We start from the raw sequence: 12885 nt of genomic DNA on the forward strand, positions 1-12885 counted from the left end.
AGATACTGTATCATAATATTATTAACTAATAGACTATTCAAGGATTGAGGATATTAAGACCACATTGAAAACCAACTGGAGGAAAAAACTGGCCACACAGTACACAACTAGCACTTTGGTTCCTTGGAAATTCTGGGAACGGAAGTTTTTTGTTTCCCATTGGTTCTGGGAATGAAGCCATACGTTTCCTGACTGGTAAAACATAATGATTTAAATTGTTCTTAGAATAGAAGTGTACATTTAGCCTGTTCTGGGAACTAAGTTTAAGGTTGCAGGGAGGTTCTGAGAATGTTTTACTATAGTTCCCTGAATGTTTACCTGGAAGATTTTATTAGTATTCTGAGAAGGTAAATTATAGGTTATTAAATAACATTCTGAGAACATGTTTCAATAAGACGAAACTGTTGCGACTCTAGGGGCAGTATTTTCATTTTTGGAGAAAAAAAAACGTTCCCGTTTTAAACGGGATATTTTGTCAGGACAAGATGCTAGAATATGCATATAATTGACAGTTTTGGATAGGAAACACTCTAATGTTTCCAAAACTGTAAAGATATTGTCTGTGAGTATAACAGAACTGATGTCGCAGGCGAAAGCCTGAGAAAAATCCAATCCGGAAGTGCCCCAGGTTTTGAAAGCGCTGCGTTCCAATGAGTCCCTATTGAGCTGTGAATGTGCCATCAACGAGCTTACACTTTCTACGTATTCCCCAAGGTGTCTACAACATTGTGACGTAGTTTTACGCATTTATGTTGAAGAATAGCCGTAGGCGGCTACCTTGCGTAAGTGGTCACATGGTGGCTCCGAGAGAGATTCTCGGGTAAAATATAGAGGTAGCCATTACTCCAATCGGTCCTACTGAAAAACGAATTGTCCCGACGGATATATTATCGAATAGATTTTAGAAAAACACCTTGAGGATTGATTATAAACAACGTTTGCCATGTTTCTGTTGATATTATGGAGCTAATTTGGAATATTTTTCGACGTTTTCGTGACTGCAATTTCCAGGCGATTTCTCAGCCAAACGTGAAGAATAAACGGAGCTATTTCGCCTACAAAAATAATATTTTGGGAAAGATGAACTTTGGCTATCTACCTGGGAGTCTCGTGAGTGAAAACATCCGAAAGTTCATCAAAAAATTTGATTGCATTTCTGATTTGTGTCAAGGTTGCCTGCTGCTAGCAAGGCATAATGCTATGCTAGGCTATTGATAAACTTACACAAATGCTTGTCTAGCTTTGGCTGTAAAGCATATTTTGAAAATCTGAGATGACAGGCTAAATAACAAAAGGCTAAGCTGTGTCTCAATATATTTCATTTGTGATTTTCATGAATATGAATATTTTCTAGGGATATTTATGTCCGTTGCGTTATGCTAATTAGTTTCAGACGATGATTACGCTCCCGCATGTGGGTTTGGGAGTCACAATAAGTTTTAACACCTCTAGCATAGGTTAACTGTTTTGAACTCCAACCACACTAATTTACTTAAGCAATAATCATGCAAACACATTTATTTTTTTATTGTGGCATGGCGTCAGTGAGATTCAAACCTATGATCTTCTGTTCTCGATCCAGACACAGCAGGGGTTTACTATGCTCTATTTGATCTCTGGGACCCTCAGGATGACTAATCGGAGCAAGATTACTGAAAGTAAGTATATTATTTACCTTCAGAGGTGAATGTATCAAACCAGTTAGTTTTTTGTTGTTGTGCACTCTCCTCAAACAATAACATGGTATTTTTGCACTGTAATGGCTACTGTAAACTGGACAGTGCAGTTAGATCACATATGTCAGAGTCAAGGCCCGCGGGCCACATCCGGCCCGCGAGAAGGTTTTTTACGGCCCCTGGGATGATCTTGATTTATTATTAGAACCGGCCCGCAGACCGCAGCAAGCCGGCAGCCCGCAGATCTTTTACACGCACCAATACTACATTTCCCACAATGCAACGGTGACGCACCGAGCAGTAGGCTGCTTCATTTCAATATTTATTGGCACAGCAGTTGTCAGCATCACAGTAAAATTAACTTTCAGATACCCATCAAAAATGGCAAAACGGAAGGTGGACACTGAGAACCGGGGTTTCAAACAAGGTGGGAGTCGGAGTATTTGTTCACGGAGGTAGCTGGAAAACCTGTGTGTCTTCTGTGTGGAGAAAGTGTGGCGGTACTGAAAGAGTATAATCTGAGACGACATTATGAAACGAAACACGCGGACAAAAACAAGAATATGGACATGGAACAAAGGCTACAAAAGGCAGAGGAATTAAAACGAGGCCTCAAATCTCGACAGGCTCTGTTCAAAAAAGCCAAATCACAAGGCCAGGCTGCTGTCAAGGCCAGTTTTATTTTGGCAGAAGAGATCGCTAAATCAGCCCGGCCATTTACGGAGGGGATTTCATCAAAAACTGCATGATTAAAGTTTGTGACGAAGTTTGCCCAGAAAAAGGCAACTCTTTTTAAATGTGAGTCTGAGCAGAAACACCATTGCCGAGAGAGTAGACCAGTTGTCCATCAATCTAAAAGAGCAGCTTGTGAAAAAGGGAAAAGATTTCATTGCATATTCCTTGGCTGTGGATGAGAGCACCGACATTTCTGACATTGCCCAGTTGTCAATTTTCATCCGCGGAGTGGACTCCAGCCTAAGCGTGACAGAGGAGTTTTTGGCTTTACGTCCTATGCATGGCACAACTACGGGGCATGATTTGTATGAAGAGGTGTCAAGATGTGTAAATGAGATGGAGCTGCCTTGGGAAAAACTTGTGGGTTTGACAACCGACGGAGCACCTGCGATGTGTGGACACAGGAGCGGACTGGTGGCGAAGATACGGGAAAAGATGCAAGAGGAAAACGCGACAGGTGAGCTGACAGCTTATCATTGTATCATACACCAGGAAGCGTTGTGCGGTAAAGCCTTGAAAATGGAGCATGTAATGAGCATCATCACGCGCACAGTTAACTTTATCAGAGCCAAAGGTTTGAATCACCGCCAGTTCAAGGCATTTCTGACGGAGTTAGAAACGGAGCATGGTGATTTGCCTTATCACACAGAGGTGCGATGGCTAAGCCAGGGAAAGGTGCTTCAAAGATGTTTCGAGCTTCGTGAGGAGATTTGTCTGTTCTTGGACAGCAAAGGGAAAGACACAACACAACTCCGAGACGAAATGTTTCTGTGTGAAATGGCTTTTCTGTGTGACATTACGAGTCATCTGAATGCAATGAACTTGCAGCTGCAGGGTCGGGATCGTGTCATCTCTGATATGTACAGTACAGTGAAGGCATTTAAAACCAAACTGACTCTGTGGGAGACGCAGATGCGGAAAGAAAATTTGAGCCACTTTCCCAGCTGCCAGACCATGAAAGAGAAGCTCTCTACCAGTGCGTTCCCGAGCGCACAGTTGGCTGATAAAATAGGTATGCTTGCCGCTGACTTTCGACGCCGATTTGCTGACTTTGAAGCACAAAAAAGCAGGTTGGAACTGCTCGGTAACCCATTTGCTGTTGACGTGGAAAGCTCACCACCAAACCTCCAAATGGAGTTGATTGACCTCCAATGCAATGATGCACTGAGGGCAAAATATGCGGCAGTGGGTGCTGCGGAGTTCGCCTGTTTCCTCCCCGACACAATGCCCCAGCTGCGCATCCAGGCTGCTCAAACGTTGTCTATGTTTGGCAGCACATACCTGTGTGAACAACTGTTTTCTTTGATGAACTTGAACAAAACATCACACAGAAGTCGACTTACTGCTGAACACCTCCACTCAATTCTGAGGATTTCCTCAGCTCAGAGCCTTACCCCGAACATTGATGAACTTGTGGAAAAGATGGGACACCACCAAGTATCACCCTCAACCTCAAACAAGTGAACATTACTGTGCAATCACATATTTAGAGTTTTTACTCAGTTCAAGTTTAAAAGTTAAAGTTTAATATTTGTTTTCACTGCATGTTACTTCTCCTTAAACAAAGTGTTGTTTTTGATTAATAGATTTTTGCACTTTATTTTATTGTATTTCAATCCAATTATATTTTAAAAATATTTCAGTTGAGTGGATGATAGAAAATTGCTATTATTGTTTTTTTCTTTGAAGTAAATTTAGCCCACTTTTGCTAAAATAGAAAATATAGGCTACTGATGGTGCCTTGAATACCGGTTTCTTTCATTTAATGTTCATGTTATGGGGATTTTTATATAAAGGAAATTTGTCTTTTGTGTCTGTTGAAAATTAAAGATTACTGACAGAGCCATAAGAAAATATTGCTTTATTTATCTGATCATATTGGAATATATTTGTTAGGTTTTCAGTAGGTTCAATTAGGTTCACTAGACTATATGCGTCATTTAAAAATTTTTCAATGAACATTCGAACAGTCCGGCCCTCGGCTTGTAGCTAAATTTTTTATTTGGCCCTCCGTCCATTTGACTTTGACACCCCTGAGTTAGATTAACAAGAACGTAAGATTTCTGCCCATATAAGACATGTCAATGTCCTGGGAAATGTTCTTATTACTTACAGCATCATGCTAATCACATTAGCGCACGTTAGCTCAACAGGGACACCGATTCCGCAGAGGTTAGCTGATACAAAGCTGTTCCTTTTATTCTACTCAAACAGACCCCATTTCAATGGAAACAAGTAATCATTAAGATCAGGTGTGGCCAATAGACCTGAACACTCTTAACAAGATAGGGGATAGAAAGAGTTTGGTTGCCAGTGAGAACGGAATGTATATGTTATTAAATAACATTCTTAGAACATTCTTTGAAAGTTACGAATGTTTTCTTGTGGTTTTTGTGGAGTCTTTTTAAAGTTTTGAGAACGTGACTTTAAATAAAACCACGAGTAAACCTGCAGAAAATTCACAAAGAACAACGTTATTTCTTAACGTTCTCGGAACAATTTCAGAACATTACTTTAAATAGAACCACGAGAAAACCTGTAGGAAACGTTATGCTGAAGTACTGAAATTCCTACCTGAGAAACATATGGTTCTCAGAACGTTATGTGCTAGCTGGGTATCCTGCACCATTCCCAGAACTTTGTGGGAAGATTGTATACAAAATGACCATAGGGCAAACAAACTCTCACCAAGCTCTAAGAAACATATGGTTCTAAGAAGGTTATGTGTTATCTTGGTAGCTACTGTGTCATCATTGGTAATACTCAAGGTTAGATTATATTTGAACAAATTGACCTTCAGCATTTCTGCACGGCCATTGGCCAGTAGATCAATGACTCAATAGGCTCGCTCCCTGATAATTAAATTATCCCATTAGTTAGGCAGCTACCGTATCTGATCACATTAGTGTTAAGTACTGTGTTTATAGACCACACACTTGATGGCCCTCTTACTGTAGCTCGATAAAGACGTAAATCACAACCAGGGAGACTCACTGCTGTCGACTTGGCAATACGTGTGTGTGCGCGCGCGTGTGTGTGTGAGTGAGTGTGTGTGTGTGCATGTGTGCGTGTGTGTGACAGGAACCATATGCAAGAGCTGAGGCATCACTGTGGGAGCTGGCAGGGGAAGGAGAATCATACTGTATATTTGACCTTCAGGATCAAGGTGGGAGACTGGAGCCATGTCCTACTGTAGCCACCTGGGGAGGATGGATTGAGGAGGAGATAAGCAGGACTGATGTAGGGAGGGAAAGACAGGGGCGGTGGATTGGAAAGAGAGAGAGGAGGGGGGTTGGAAGGAGAGGGATGAGGGGGGTTGGTAGGAAAGGAGGAAAGTAGAGACAGAGCGAGGTAGAGACAGTGAGAGAGACAGAGACAGAGACAGAGACACGAGAGAGAGAGAGAGAGAGAGAGAGAGAGAGAGAGAGAGAGAGAGAGAGAGAGAGAGAGAGAGAGAGAGAGAGATGACTCCAAGACTTTCCATCTTCTATCTGACCTTGAGAAGTTATACTGTACTAAGCAGGTAGTGAAGCTGCCAGGTTTAAAACCAATTAACATGTCTATCATATGTAGAGTCCTTGGAGAGTCTCTCTCCCAGTAACCTTGGCATATGTGTGTGTGTGTGTGGTAGGAGAGATAATGTGTGGCAGGAGACATACACCCTACTACTTGCACGCATGAAAGAACACACACACACACATTGTAACTACAACTTAATGATGAAGATATTGGATTGTGAGAGAGAGAGAGAGAGAGAGAGAGAGAGAGAGAGAGAGAGAGAGAGAGAGAGAGAGAGAGAGGAAGAACATGGGAAGATCATGAAGATTTCATGTGTCTGTGTTTGCACCGTGTACCAATGAATTATGAATCCATCAGGCTTGATTGGTCTCAGCCTCCAGAGGCACACAGCTCGTTACACTTTTACCATAGTCTTCATTATTTACCCATGCATACTCCTGCTGCAGTAGTTACGCGTTCTGTCTCCTAGAGATGAACGCACTTTGGTGCGAAAAGTGAAAATCAATCCCAGAACACCAGTAAATTATCTTGTGAAGATGCTGTAGGAAACAGGTACAAAATGATCTATGTCCACAGTAAAACGAGTCCTATATTGACATAACCTGAAAGGTGGCTCAGCAAGGAAGAAGCCACTGCTCCAAGACCACCATAAAAAGCCAGACTAAGGTTTGCAACTGCACATGGGGAGAAAGATCGTACTCTTTAGAGAAATGTCCTCTGGTCTGATGAAACAAAAATAGAACTGTTTGGCCATATCATCGTTATGTTTGGAGGAAAAAAGGGATGCTTGCAAGCCAAAGAACACCATCCCAACCGTGAAGTACGGGATGGCAGCATCATGTTGTGGGGGTGCTTTGCTGCAGGAGGGACTGGTGCACTTCACAAAATAGATGGTATCATGTGGAAGGAAAAGTATGTTGATATATTGAAGTAAGTTGTGGCAAAATGGCTTAAGGACAACTAAATCAAGGTATTGGAGTGGCCATCACAAAGCCCTGACCTCAATCCTATAGAAAAATTGTGGGCAGAACTGAAAAAGTGTCTGCGAGCAAGGAGGCCTGACAAACCTGACTCAGTTACACCTGCTCTGTCAGGAGGAATGGGCCAAAATTCACCCTACATTTTGTTTGACCCAAGTTAAACAATTTCAAGGCAATGCTACCAAATACTAATTGAGTATATGTAAACTTCTGACCCACTGGGAATGTGATGAAAGAAATAAAAGCTGAATGAATAATTATCTCTACTTTTATTCTGACATTTTACATTTTTTAAATAAAGTGGTGATCCTAACTGACGTAAAACAGGGAATTTGTACTTGGATTAAATGTCACGAATTGTGAAAAATTTAGTTTAAATGTGTTTGGCTAAGGTGTATGTAAACTTCCGACTTCAACTGTATATAGGAAGAGCTATATGAAGAAAATAGTATGCACAGCTGTAGTTATACAGGTTGAGTTATGTGGAGAATACAGTATGTACAGCAGTAGTTATATAGAATGAGCTATGTGGAGGCTACTGTACTGCAGTAGTTATATAGAATGAGCTGTGTGGAGAATACAGTATGTACAGCAGTAGTTATATTGGATGAACTATGTGGAGAATACAGTATGTACAGCAGTAGTTATATAGGATGGGTTATGTGGAGAATACAGTATGTACAGCAGTAGTTATATTGGATAAACTATGTGGAGAATACAGTATGTACAGCAGTAGTTATATAGGATGGGTTATGTGGAGAATACAGTATGTACAGCAGTAGTTATATAGGATGGGCTATGTGGAGAATACAGTATGTACAGCAGTAGTTATATAGGATGGGTTATGTAGAAAATACAGTATGTACAGCAGTAGTTATACAGGATGAGCTATGTGGAGAATACAGTATGTACAGCAGTAGTTATACAGGATGAGCTATGTGGAGAATACAGTATGTACAGCAGTAGTTATACAGGATGAGCTATGTGGAGAATACAGTATGTAAAGCAGTAGTTATACAGGATGAGCTATGTGGAGAATACAGTATGTACAGCAGTAGTTATACAGGATGAGCTATGTGGAGAATACAGTATGTACAGCAGTAGTTATATTGGATGAGCTGTGTGGAGAATACAGTATGTACTGCAGTAGTTATATAGAATGAGCTATGTGGAGAATACAGTATGTACAGCAGTAGTTATATAGGATGGGTTATGTGGAGAATACAGTATTTACAGCAGTAGTTATATAGGATGGGCTATGTGGAGAATACAGTATGTACAGCAGTAGTTATATAGGATGGGTTATGTGGAGAATACAGTATGTACAGCAGTAGTTATACAGGATGAGCTATGTGGAGAATACAGTATGTACAGCAGTAGTTATATAGGATGGGCTATGTGGAGAATACAGTATGTACAGCAGTAGTTATATAGGATGGGTTATGTAGAAAATACAGTATGTACAGCAGTAGTTATACAGGATGAGCTATGTGGAGAATACAGTATGTACAGCAGTAGTTATACAGGATGAGCTATGTGGAGAATACAGTATGTACAGCAGTAGTTATACATGATGAGCTATGTGGAGAATACAGTATGTACAGCAGTAGTTATATAGGATGGGTTATGTGGAGAATACTGTATGTACAGCAGTAGTTATATTGGATGAGCTGTGTGGAGAATACAGTATGTACTGCAGTAGTTATATAGAATGAGCTATGTGGAGAATACAGTATGTACAGCAGTAGTTCTATCAAAGGAGCTGTGTGGAGAATACTGTATTGTACAGGCATAGTTATACAGGATGGGTTATGTGGAGAATACAGTATGTACACCAGTCGTTATATAGGTGAGGTATGCCAAGAATACAGTATCTAATGTGTGTTTGTGTTTGTGTGGATTTTTGTCTACATTTAGCTTTGTTTCACCTTGCTGTGAACACATTGGACAATAGGTCTGTCGAAACCTTTTAGGCCTACTTGGAATATACCTGGTCACCCTTCTCTGCACTGGGGCATTATCCTAGCAGACACCTGTCTACTCCTGCTTTCATCCTTCTACTTGACATGTTTTTGAACTACTGCCGAACTACAGCCTACATGGATTTACTCTTTTTGACTCTCCCACTGCCGGTCTAGTGCTTGCCTCCCTCCCGGCTTCCACCAGCCTGTACCGCAAACTTACATCCCTTCCAAGGCCTACTCCGCGACCCACAGCAACACAGTCTTCTATGGACAAGTTTATGCCAAAGTCTATGTCTGTAGCAAAACAAGGCCAAATTGATATTGCATTGGCTAAAATTATTGCCACCGATTTCAAGCCATTTTTGATCGTGGAGGACGGAGGTTTAAGAAATTATAGCAACAGTCTAAATCCAATGTACACAATACCAAGCAGGAAAACCCTTTCAAAATCACTTATTCCACAACTGTATGAGAGCACACAGGCTTCAGTGCGGGAAAGAGTCCAAAAAGCTACTGTAGTTTGCCTTACCACTGACTGCTGGGTAACCACTTCTTACATACCACTTCTTACACTTCTTAAATGTCTCTTCATTGAAGATTTTTCAATGTCTTGCTGTCTTCTGGACTGCTTCGAGTTCAGCGACAGACACACCTCAAAGAACTTGGAAGAATGGCCAGAGAATGGTAAGTAAGATGGAAAAGTGGTCTGTTGTGTTAGAGTTAATGCAGCTAACATAACCAAAGCCATAAAAATGTTAAAATGGACCCATCATCCATGTCTTGCCCACACAATCAACCTGATTGTAAGAGATGCTCTGAAGGTGATGAAGCCCACTGTGGACAAAGTGAAAGCAGCTGTGGAATACTTCCACAGGAGCACAGTGGGTGCTGAAAAACTAAAGTCTACACAACGCCAGATGGGGATGCCTGAGCTGAGGCCTAAACAAGACTTCACTACAAGGTGGAATTCAACATTTTCTATGTTGAAGCGGTTTCTTGAGACAAAGGATGCCATCACCTCTACCCTGGCCATTGTCAATGCACCTGTTGATGCTCTGACCCAAGAGGAATGGGAGGTGGTGGAGCAGGGGTGAAGAGTCCTGGAACCCTTTGAGCAGGTCACTGTGGAGATCAGTGGCAGTCATTATTTAATCCTTATCATTATTTAATCCAGTATTATATATGTATATGAGCAGTAGATGAGAATGTAGTATCAGTAGACAAAACATGAATCTGAACTAATAAGTTACTGTTCTCTCTATTCAGCTATGTGACAGCCTCAAAAATGATACTCCTGTGTAAGGGTCTGCAGCGAATCACAGCCAGCTGCCAGAGAGAAGCAAATGTAACCACAGGACATGTGACAGAGTTCATGGACACCCTATTTCCATCAATGGACAGAAAGTTCCACAGAATGGAATATAACCACGTGCTATCAGAAACCGCTGCACTTGACCCCAGGTTTAAGAAGTTAGCCTTCAGTGATGCCAGAGCGATTGATGAGGCTCTTCAAAGAATAACCTCAGCAGCAAAGACCAGTTTAATGTTTTAAGTGGGATGCTGCAGTTCTGCACATTGTTATTTATTTTTCTTTGATATGGTGCAATATTCTATTATTTTTGTTCATATTATATATGTTTTGAATTGTTACATTTATATGCACTTTGTTAATATACATTAAAAAAGTTATACTTTAAATGAAAATGTGTAATAGCATCCTTATTTTTTTACATTTATTTCCATTTGTGGGATGCTGCAGTTTTGCAAATTGTTATTTATTTTTCTTTGCATTATTCTATTATGTTGTTCAGATTATATTAGTTTTCAATGGTTAGATTTATATGCACTTTGTTTATATACATTAAAAAGTTATACTTTCAATGCAAATGTTTAATAGCATTATTTTTTCATAACAAACCAACACATTTTTAATTACATTGTGGTTAATTTTTAATTTTACCTTTATTTAACCAGGCAAGTCAGTTAAGAACACATTCTTATTTTCAATGACGGCCTGGGAACAGTGGGCTAACTGCCTGTTCAGGGGCAGAACGACAGATTTGTACCTTGTCAGCTCGGGGGTTTGAACTCACAACCTTCCAGTTACTAGTCCAACGCTCTAACCATCAAATTCAAACTATCGCAAAAGGTTTGACTTGAAGAAATACAAAACATACATTTTTTTAAAGGAGCCATTTGGGATCCAAAAGAGCTGAGCAGAACGAGCTGGCTCACGGAAAAGAGCCGGAATGCTCATCACTATTATCCTGCCCGTTTTGTTCCTGGGTTGTGTTTCTTGTGGGTCCTAGTTATGGCTGGTTTCTAGTCTGTGGTTGGGTTCTTGCTGCCTATAACTGTGGTGATCCTACAATCTGTGTGATTCAATCTAACTAACTAGCTATCACACTATGTGGATTGATTGACTTTTAGCTGATTCCTCGCCAACCTACACCGAACCAAAATATAAACGCAACATGCAATCATTTTTACTGAGTTACAGTTCATATCAGGAAATGAGCTCCACTCTTAGATCTGCTATCGTTAGTTCAAATCACGTAAAGGGCTTGCACGATAGCAACCAAAACCCAAGTTTATAAAGTTTCATCATTATGGGGAGTTCCCCATTTTGACATAGGCTGCAGCCTCTGGCACTATGGTCCTTACCTTGGAAAAGTAATTAAAATGTCAAACTCCTTGCTCTATTACTAATAGGGATAGACCAAATGGTTCAGTTCTATGAAATCTTATAGCCATACCAACTATATTAATATCATCCACCAGACAGGGCCTGTGACTAACCGTTTATTGAACATAGCTTGTTTGAGTCGGAGTCTCCGTGTGATTTTAAAAATGGTAAATGATCTGAACATTAGGAGCTTACTTCCTGAGCTGGATTACATCAAGACCTGGGCTATGTCGGATTCATTATGCCGGACATTCTGGACTCTGATATTAATATTGAGGGTCATAATGTGTTCAGAGCTGACAGAAAGGATAGAGGTGGTAGAGTGGCCATTCTTATTAAAAAATAATTTCTCTGTGTCTTTACTGAAATTGATTTCCCTTGCCATTTTATTTAGCTGCTATCTTTAAGCCTTTGTCTGAGGAAAAATGTATTCGTAACTGTTATAGGGGTCAACTAGCTTAGACTAGAGTTAACTAGCTTTTTGTCTTCTTCCATTAAACCAGAATTTATTATTGTGGGTGACCTAAATTATGATTGTGAAATGCAGGCTTCAGACAATCTAAAAGACATGTGTAATGATCTAAAACTAACCCAGCTGGTGACTAAGCCTACAGGGCCCAACCTTAAAGATCCTTCAAAGTCAACTCTGAATGATCTAATTTTAACGAATACAGCAGAGAAATATATTTCTACTGGCGCCTTTGCCCAAGACATTAGTGACCATTGCCCAGTTGTTTGTGTTAGATATGTGAGAATACAAAATATCTAAGCACAGTGACCTTGATTGTATTTAACCTATCCCTGAACCTGATTTAGCTTTGAGCCTTTTTGCAGATGTCTTCCATGCGGTGGATAATCATGCTCTCTTCAAAAATTAATGGTTAAAGGTAGATTGAATGCCTGGTATACTCCGGTAGGTTCAGAAGTCATTCATAAAAGAGATGCTTGGGTCAAGGCCAGGAACACAGGCTTAGGCCCGGACTGGCAAGCTTTTAAGCAACCGAGGAATCATTGTGTAAGAAAAATCAGAGAGGCTAAATCTGATATATATAACCACTCTTTTGGATTGTAATGGGAACCCGGCTAAATCCTCCTCTTTGCGCCAACAAATTAATTCAGACACTGGCCTAATTACGGATAAAAAATCCATCATTGATGCATTTTTTTCACCATATTATTTCAGCTGGCTATCTTTTTGAAATAACTTTTAAGCCTATTCACAATGATATTGGGCCAGATGCTGATAGAGGAAACTTGCTGAATGATCAAAGAAATTATAGTCTTTTTTGGCTATTTATAGAAAAATAAGTCCTGGATGCTTTTCT

This window comes from Oncorhynchus keta, chromosome 33 (assembly GCF_023373465.1).
Source record: "Oncorhynchus keta strain PuntledgeMale-10-30-2019 chromosome 33, Oket_V2, whole genome shotgun sequence".
Taxonomy (NCBI): Eukaryota; Metazoa; Chordata; class Actinopteri; order Salmoniformes; family Salmonidae; genus Oncorhynchus; species Oncorhynchus keta.